This window comes from Apium graveolens, chromosome 8, assembly GCF_009905375.1.
Source record: "Apium graveolens cultivar Ventura chromosome 8, ASM990537v1, whole genome shotgun sequence".
In the NCBI taxonomy this organism is placed as follows: Eukaryota; Viridiplantae; Streptophyta; class Magnoliopsida; order Apiales; family Apiaceae; genus Apium; species Apium graveolens.
In genome coordinates this window covers 114,702,258-114,711,289 of record NC_133654.1, presented here as the reverse complement: position 1 = coordinate 114,711,289, position 9,032 = coordinate 114,702,258, and the positions used below count along the sequence as shown (strand labels likewise).

The 9,032-nt window shown below is 35.4% G+C and overlaps 1 non-coding gene across 1 annotated transcript; it reads left to right on the top strand.

The window, feature by feature from the left end:
- The first annotated feature begins 242 nt into the window (after nt 1-242).
- On the top strand, nt 243-349 carry LOC141681722 (small nucleolar RNA R71). Its single transcript, XR_012559148.1, has one exon. It is a non-coding gene; the product is annotated as a small nucleolar RNA R71 (small nucleolar RNA).
- The last annotated feature ends 8,683 nt before the right edge of the window (nt 350-9,032 follow it).

The window sequence follows — 9,032 nt, the reverse complement described above, 5'->3', positions numbered from 1 at the left end:
ATAGCGCTTGGAGCTGGGCTGCAATAGCGGTGGCTGCATCAACTTCCAGAATACCTGCTACCTTGCCTGACATCATCCTCTGAGTTGGGTTTTGATGCTCGTTTACAGCCATCGTCTCGATAAGATTATACGCCTCAGTATAGATTTTAGCCCATAAGGCGCCTCCAGCTGCTGCATCGAGCATGGGCCGAGATTGGGCCCCCAAACCATTATAAAAACCAGTGATTACCATCCAATCCGGCATTCCATGATGTGGACATTTTCTCAACATTTCCTTGTAGCGTTCTCAAGCCTCGCACATAGATTCTGTAGGTTGCTGCGCAAACTGAGTAAGAGCACTCCTCATAGCAGCAGTCTTTGCCATTGGATAAAACTTCACCAGAAACTTTTGCGCAAGATCTTGCCACGTAGTGATGGACCCAGCTGGTTCAGAATGTAACCAGTCTTTAGCCTTATCCCTCAGTGAGAATGGGAAAAGCCTCAACTTGATAGCCTCATCAGTCACGCCATTATACTTAAAAGTGCTGCAGATCTCGACAAAATTCCTTATGTGCATGTTGGGGTCTTCAGTTGCCGCTCCTCCAAAAGAAACAGAATTCTGCACCATCTGAATAGTGCTCGGCTTGATTTCAAAGGTGTTAACTTGAATAGCCGGATGAAGGATGCTTGACTGAATGTCATCAATTTTAGGCCGAGAAAAATCCATAAGAGCTGGATCAGCTTGAACAATACGATCTCCCATGTTTACTGGTTCTTTCTGCTCAGTTCCTGAATCCGAATCCTCAAAATCTAACTTCTCCGGAGTATCAAGAACTTCGTCTTTCTCCTCAGCTGTATCTAAGGTCCTCTTGCGAGCACGAGAACGAGTTTGCATAAACGCTTGCTAAAGTACCTGAAACACAACCGAAAAGAGTAATTAACTACTACGTCCTAATCACTGAGTCCTAATGACCAATGATGATAAGTACATAAACTAAACAAATACGCCGAGTCCCCGGCAGCGGCGCCAAAAACTTGTTAGGGCGAAAACACGCACTAATATTCACGCAAGTATACGCGTTCGCAAGTAATATAGAATACTTTCTAGTTCGTTCCCTCAGAGACTCAGACTAAGTTATTGTCTAATTAACTCACTCACCAATGTATGATTACTTCTCAATATTAAGATAATAACACTTAAAATTGTTGATTAAATATTAACTATAATTAACTACTTAATTAACCACTTAACTAACACTTCAATTTATCAATAATAAAACACTCATGAGATCACAACTTCATTATTACTTCCTTCTATAGCCATTGTTATTACCTTTAGCATGTGACAGTGATGACATTAATCGAATAACACGAAACTGATAAAAGCCAACTTTCATTGTACTAATACCATTCTACCAAACATCCACAATTAAGATAGAAGTTGAATAGTCATCAATTATGTTGAGTTCCTATATGTCTACAGAAATTGACAACACAACGATTTAAGCACAAGTTATCCCTTTTGATTACATAGGGCAAATAAAACTGTTAGAGTTACCCACTAATCATGCACAACGTACATGAACCTATGCTAGCATGGCAAGTTCTAAATTTCAAGATCCACTGTCGCTTCACAAGAGATTAACACCCTATCTTATATGTTCGCGACGCACATAAGACGAATACGCACAACCAATACTAGATATCATGCAATCATCACACACTAAAGTATTAAACAATTAACTAAAGAATTCCATAATAAATCCGTTGCAACCCCATGATCACGATTAGCCCATAATAGAACTTATCGCCATCATGGGTTCATATGAAATCATGATAAACAACACAAAAAAATAATAACTAAACTAATTATATTAAAACAGAGTACGTCACAAGAGTAAATAAGTCAAAGCAAGAAAACTAGCATCCAACGTTACAACGAAACAAGAATCACAAGAAAATATGCTTCCTCTTCGCTGCAGTGTGCTAAATCGGTCTTCTTCCTTATCTCCTTCGCTTCTTGCGCAAAACACAATCTAAAACATAATCTCCTTCATATTCTCTATGAAAACGTCTCAAATCTACTTATATAATAGTCCCATAAAACTCAGATTACATAGAAGTTGGAAGCCAAACAGAAGTAGAAGTCTAAAATAATTCAGCTTTTTCCCCGACCCTGCGCGGCCGCTCAGCATTTCTGTGCGGGTGCGCAAGGCTGCTGCGCGGCTGCTCAGCATTGCTGCGCGGGCGCGCAGGACCCTACTGGAAAAATTCCAGGTTTGCTCCGTTTCTTCGCCGTAATCTGCCCGTTCTTTTCCTCTCGCAATGGTGAACACATGCCAAGGCTTATTCTTGATGATTCCTCCTCCGAAATGCAACTAATACCCTGAAATACATAAACACTAGAAAAATGCATCAAATACACAAAATACTTAATTTCAAGACACCAATTTAAGCCATTTTAAGACGTTCTAAGTGGTATAAAATGCCACTTATCACCTGTGTAGAGGGAGCATATTGAAGATATAACCACATCTCAAGAAGCATCAGAACCTAGAGCAGGCTCTTCAAGTTCTGACTCATCAAGTTCTGATGGGCCAAGTTCTGATAATTCTGGAAACTTAAATTCTGATTCATCAAGTTCTGATGGGCCAAATTCTGATAATTCTGGAAATTCAAATTCTGAAGAATCCAACTCAGAGAGCATAATTTCAGGGGAAGCATCAGAAAATGTTGATGGAGACCGCATGGATAATGGGGGAGCATCTAGTTCTAGAGATAACCTTCTATCTGCAAGGAAGTGGACTAAAGCACATACACCTGACTTGATTATTGGAGATCCTGAAGCAGGTATTAGAACTATAACAACAATATCAAATGAATGTCTCTATCATTCTTTTCTTTCTTAGACTGAACCAAAGAAAGTGGAAGAAGCTCTTCAAGATGCTGATTGGGTGCAAGCAATGCAGGAAGAGTTAAATGAATTTAAAAGAAATAAAGTCTGGACCCTAGTGCCAAGACCAAAGAACAGATCAGTTGTTGGTACAAAATGGGTGTTCAGAAACAAAACTGATAGTGATGGCATAATTACAAGGAATAAAACAAGGCTGGTTGCAAAAGGATACTCTCAACATGAGGGAATTGATTATGATGAAACATTTGACCAGTTGCTAGATTGGAAGCTATAAGTATATTTTTGGCTTATGCTGCTCACAAAAAGTTTACAGTCTTTCAAATGGATGTAAAAAGTGCTTTTCTTAATGGAGAATTGGAAGAAGAAGTATATGTTGAACAACCTCCAGGTTTTGTAGATTCAAAATTTCCTCATCATGTCTACAGACTTGATAAAACACTTTATGGCCTTAAGCAAGCTCCAAGAGCATGGTATAAGACATTAGCTCAGTTTCTTCTAGAAAGTGGATTTAACAGAGGGACTATTGACAAAACATTATTTTATCTCAACCATGGAAAGGACTTAATTTTGGTGCAGATATATGTTGATGATATCATTTTTGGTTCTACAAATGACAGACTTTGTAAAAGGTTTGCCAAACTAATGCAGTCAAGATATCAAATGAGTATAATGGAAGAACTTAGCTATTTTCCGGGCCTTCAAGTCAAGCAGAATGAAGAAGGAACTTTTATTTGTCAATCTAAGTACACCAGAAATTTATTGAAGAAATTTGGAATGCAAGACTGTTCAAGTGCATCCACTCCTATAGCAACTACAACAAAATTGGATAAGGATACTGGTATATCAGTAGATATTACTGATTACAGGGGTATGATTGGCTCACTACTCTATCTAACTGCAAGTAGACCTGATATCATGTATGCTACCTATCTTTGTGCAAGATTTCAAGCAGATCCAAGAGAACCTCACTTAACAGCTGTAAAAAGAATTTTCAAGTACCTTAATGGTACAGCTAATCTAGGATTGTGGTATCCTAGGAAATCAGACTTTAAGCTAATAGGTTACTCAGATGCAGATTTTGCAGGATGCAAAATTGACAGGAAAAGCACAAGTGGGAGCTGCCAATTTCTTGGAGGCAGATTGGTCTCTTGGTTTAGCAAGAAACAAAAGTCAATTTCCACATCAACTGCAGAAGCAGAATATATTGCTGCAGGAAGCTGTTGTGCTTAGATTCTTTGGATGAAGAATCAGTTACTGGATTATGGGTTAACATATTCCAAAATCCCTATTTACTGTGATAATCAAAGTGCTATTACCATGACAGGTAATCCAGTTCAACACTCAAAGACAAAGCACATCAGCATAAGGTACCACTTCATAAGGGAACATGTGGATGAAGGTACAGTGGAATTGCATATTGTTCCAACAGATCAACAACTAGCAGATATCTTCATAAAACCACTGTGTGAAGCTACTTTTACAAGATTGGTAAATGAACTTGGAATGGTTTCAGGTTCTTACTCTAAATCTGCTTAGTTTATGTTCTGATACATCAGACTTTATGATCAGTATTTACAGATATTACTATCTTTGTGTATTCTGTGCTTAAAATTAAAATTTTTTAAGTGCTGATTGTTGTCTGATGTTAATTTCTAAACTCTGATAGTGATATGAATGTTTCTGTGACTATTCAATCCAATGAGGATAACTGTGCTAGATGCTGACCTAGTAGTCTTTAATATACTAAAGATCCCATGTTTGAAGTAATTGTTTATGTGGAAATCTATTAACACAAGAAAATTATGATATTGATCTTGATTAAAGTTTACTTTGTGTATCTTATTACTAAATCAAAAAATAGAATAGTGCTTCTTATCTGTTAAGTTCTGATGTTAGTAAATCTGATGGATGTACTAAGTGCTGATAAGCCTCACTTATCAAAAGAAAAAGAAAGAAAAGAAATAAAAATCAGGTACTCCTTTGAGATCTAGAGTAAAAATGTTGAAGGGAAGACCCAAGTGCATTGCTGGTATTAAGTAATATGCATTAGAAAAGCAAAATAAAATTTTCTTGGTGACTTTTCACATTCTTTGATTACTGGAGAAATACTCTGATAACAGCATAAATTCTGATAAGCAGTCGTGACTCACTTACACTGAGAAGCCACTATAAAAAGGAATTTCAAAAGATGCATAAAATGAGCACAAAATAGTTGAGGTAGACTCATGCATGAACTCATTCTATAGTAGACTTCAGAATAATGACAGATTTTGAGCAAAGTTCTTAGTTATGCCTTATTTCTAAGATGTACTGAAGTGAATCGGACTTTACTCTTTGTCTGATATTTAGCTTATTGCACACATATACACTCCATATGAATGATGAAAATTACTATGGTGATAAATATTGTTTCAGATGAACAGTTCAAGTGTCAGTTGCATAAATTCTGAGGACAAGTTCTGATGGAAGTTCTGATGATTAAGTTATGATGAAACAATATCAGTATTTATGTGAAGAATTACAAAAATAAACATTCACTTTTCGAGTTAAGGAGCCATATTCTGATGACTTTTAAATTCTAATAATAATCAAGTTCTGATGCTGACGTGGCAGTATTTATTTACTTGATTTATTTTTTGTCATTACTTGAACGGTCATTTTTTACAGAATATTGGTTTATGTGAGATAAAGCAGTAATAATCATTTATTTAGTGGGAATAGTTTTTTTTAAAAGCTGAACGTGCAATGTAATTATTACTCATTTACCATGCCCATTAACTTTTTCCTTAACTGCTGCATGGCTGACAGGTGTAAAGGTCTGTTCCACTTCTGAATAACTGTTGTCACATGTGTTGTCTAAGTAAAAGAGATAAAAGATTTTCAAATCTTTTATTCACATATCTATTCTATTCACTCTCTCTCTCTTTTTCTTATTCTCTCACATTTTCTGACGGTTTTCTATACAGACATTTCATCAAACACCTTTCAGGCAAACTAATTTCTCACTTATTTCTGATGGCGTACAAGGATTTAATTATTGATGGAGCCAAGTTTGTACCAAATAACTATGCTGCAATCTTGAATAAGGCTGAAGCTCCATCAGATTTATACTTTGTGCAAGATTTATTAGCCAATAGTGAAATTGGGTATGCCTTGACCCAACCTCAAACTATTTCAAGCAAACAAGTGCTGACATTTTGGCGAACTGGGCTTTTTGATAATGGTGGTGCTACTGGTACTCCAAGCATTATTTTCACATCAGGAGATATTGAGCATGTTGTTACTCCAGGAGCAGTTCAAAACGCTCTTCACTTACCTGAAGGTTGTACATTCTCAACTGTGGCGCCCTCCAAACCCGGGTCAGAAGTTTGGGGTCCACACACACATAACTTATTTATAACCTGCTTATAACAATAATAGAAATAATAACAATATGCAGACCCTACTTACCAACTACCACGGACCGCAACAGGTTAAAGTATGCACACAAGCCAACCACACTTACTTATATTACAAACATTCAAATTCCAACTATTCAAACTCAGAACTGAGTAATAATTATTATTACAAACTTTTACAAACTTATATTATCCCAAAAGAAGCCTACTCGCTCAACTTGATCAACCTGAACCCCTAGCTCTCGCGCTGGACTGAGGATCCTCGCTTCCAACTGGTTCCTTTTTAACTGGAAAAGAACATAAACAACATTGCACAAATGAGCTAACTAGCTCAGCAAGTCACAGTGACAAAACTGAGAATAATGATCATCAAGTGAAAATGGTTATGGTATGAAGTGAACAATAGATTATGATTTAGAATTGGATATTATATTTTCATTTTAAAAATCAAGGTTAGGCTGCTGATCAGTCACGTACTAACCCCGAGCAAAGCACACATCACTGCTCTAACTACTGGATCCAAGGCACACATTGGCCTAACTTGACCATCATATGGTCTGACCACGAATCTGGTCCACAATTTTATAAAGAAAAAACAATCCAATTCTAACATAATAACAGAATAAACAATAATAAGCAATAAATAGAATCATTAACAACATTGGACGTTCAATAATGAAAATGGTTTCAATCTGCATAAGGATCAATATGGCATTTTCAAAGCATGGATGCTAGGTAACGAAAGAATTGGATAACAAGGAATCATTGTTTCAGGGTTTCAAGGATTTGGTCTTTCAAAGCATAAGATACAATGGTTTGAATGTGTAAGCAATCTGGTTCAGTGTTTGATATTTAGTTTGTATGTATTTGTGGAATAGTATCATATATTTGAGGTTCATATTTGGGTATGCAACAATCAATGGTCTACAAAGAATCAGGTTTACGTCTCAAGATCAATAACTGGAATCAGGGTTTAGGGTTCAGTGCTTCAAAGCACTTGTAATATAAAATCAATCACTACAATATCTCGAGAAAGTTCAGAACACTTGCCTGGTACTAACTTACTATACTACACTCGCTTTCAATCACCACTGTCTTACTCCTCGACTACCTATTTTCCTTTTCTACGCCTTGCCTCTTCTGCTCACATATCATAAGCATCTATCAATATTTAACTCATACGATTCTATTCGAAACATACTTCTATATACCCTTCGTTTTACCCAAATTCGATTAATGGATTGAAAGTTACGCAATAAACCAGTAAACATCGACTATATAGACCGACAGTTAATCAACAAGTCACATATAACACATAACACGTCATATAATCAATGATATATCATTTATAAAGAAGTCTCGGGTCATAAACAGGCTTTCGGGTATTTAAAATGATTTTTAAAACATTTTTCGATATTAAAACGGGTCGTTGGATTAGTTTCGGAATAATAAACAGGGTTCGGCTGGCCAATTCTGGCTTTAAAACAATTTTATAATAATTATCGAGCCTTGAAAACAATTTAAAATAATATTTTAAAGCTCGAAACTATTTTTCGGAATTTTTAAATCATTTTTAAATAATTAAATCTAATTAAATAATTAATTAAAATCAATTAATAATTAATTAAATCAATTAATCAATTAATTTTCAAATTAATTGATCAATTAATCAATTAAAAATTAACTAAAATTAATTAACTAATTAATTCAGATTTATTTTTGAATTAAAAATAATTTTTGGAATTAAAATAATAATTTTTTGGAATTTTCAGAAATTAAAAACGAATTTTTATAATAAAAATAAATAGGAAATATGATTTTTGAATATTTTTAAAACAGGGATCCTATTTTTGAAAACTCTGGAAAGTTCAGGGACTGAACTTCATCGTTTTCAAAAGTCAGGGTACTAAATTGTAATTTTCCAAGGGGTCGCCGGAAAACAATCGGGGGTGGTCGGAGAACTCGCCTCCGGCATCCTCCCACCACCATCACCTCCAGATTTAATCTACACAATACCAGGAACTTATTCAAGCAATCAAATCATTCAAATAACCCCAGACTTGGCCGGAAATTGGCCAAGAACATCGCCGGTTTCCGGCGAACTTCGGAAATTTTCAAAACACAACTCCCTTCGATTCAGACATCCTCTGTTAACGAGCTATATACCAATCAATTGCAAATTTCATAAGGAACATAATCCACTATAAATCAACAGCTAATAACCCCTAAATCAAAAAGGCCCAAATTTCAATTGAAAACATTCGTACGGGTTATAAACCCTTATTTTAAAATTCGAGAATTAAACCCACTTTTGAGCATGTTATTGAACTCCAAATCAGACGTATGACATATGAAAATCATCAGGAAAACAAGCTCTACAACATGCAATCATCAAATCATACAAACAATCATCCGAACAGAAATTCATATTTTTAATAAAAATAATTCGAAATTAGATAAAAATATAGAAAAATAACCTTAGTTTCTGCAGTAAAACGAAGCTTAGAATTTGATAGTACTCCTCAAATCCTTCGTTTTGGTTACTCAAGCTTTGAAAACAGAGATCAATAACACCTTCGTTTTGCTGTTTGATTCTCAGAAAGGTTTATGAATTTAGGGTTTTTCTCTGGAAAATTATATATTTAGCTGACTGCAAATGATTTTGATACGAAATAAAATACGGTAAAAGGCTATTTATATTTACGGAAAATTAGTATCCCGTTGGATCATTCCGGATTTAA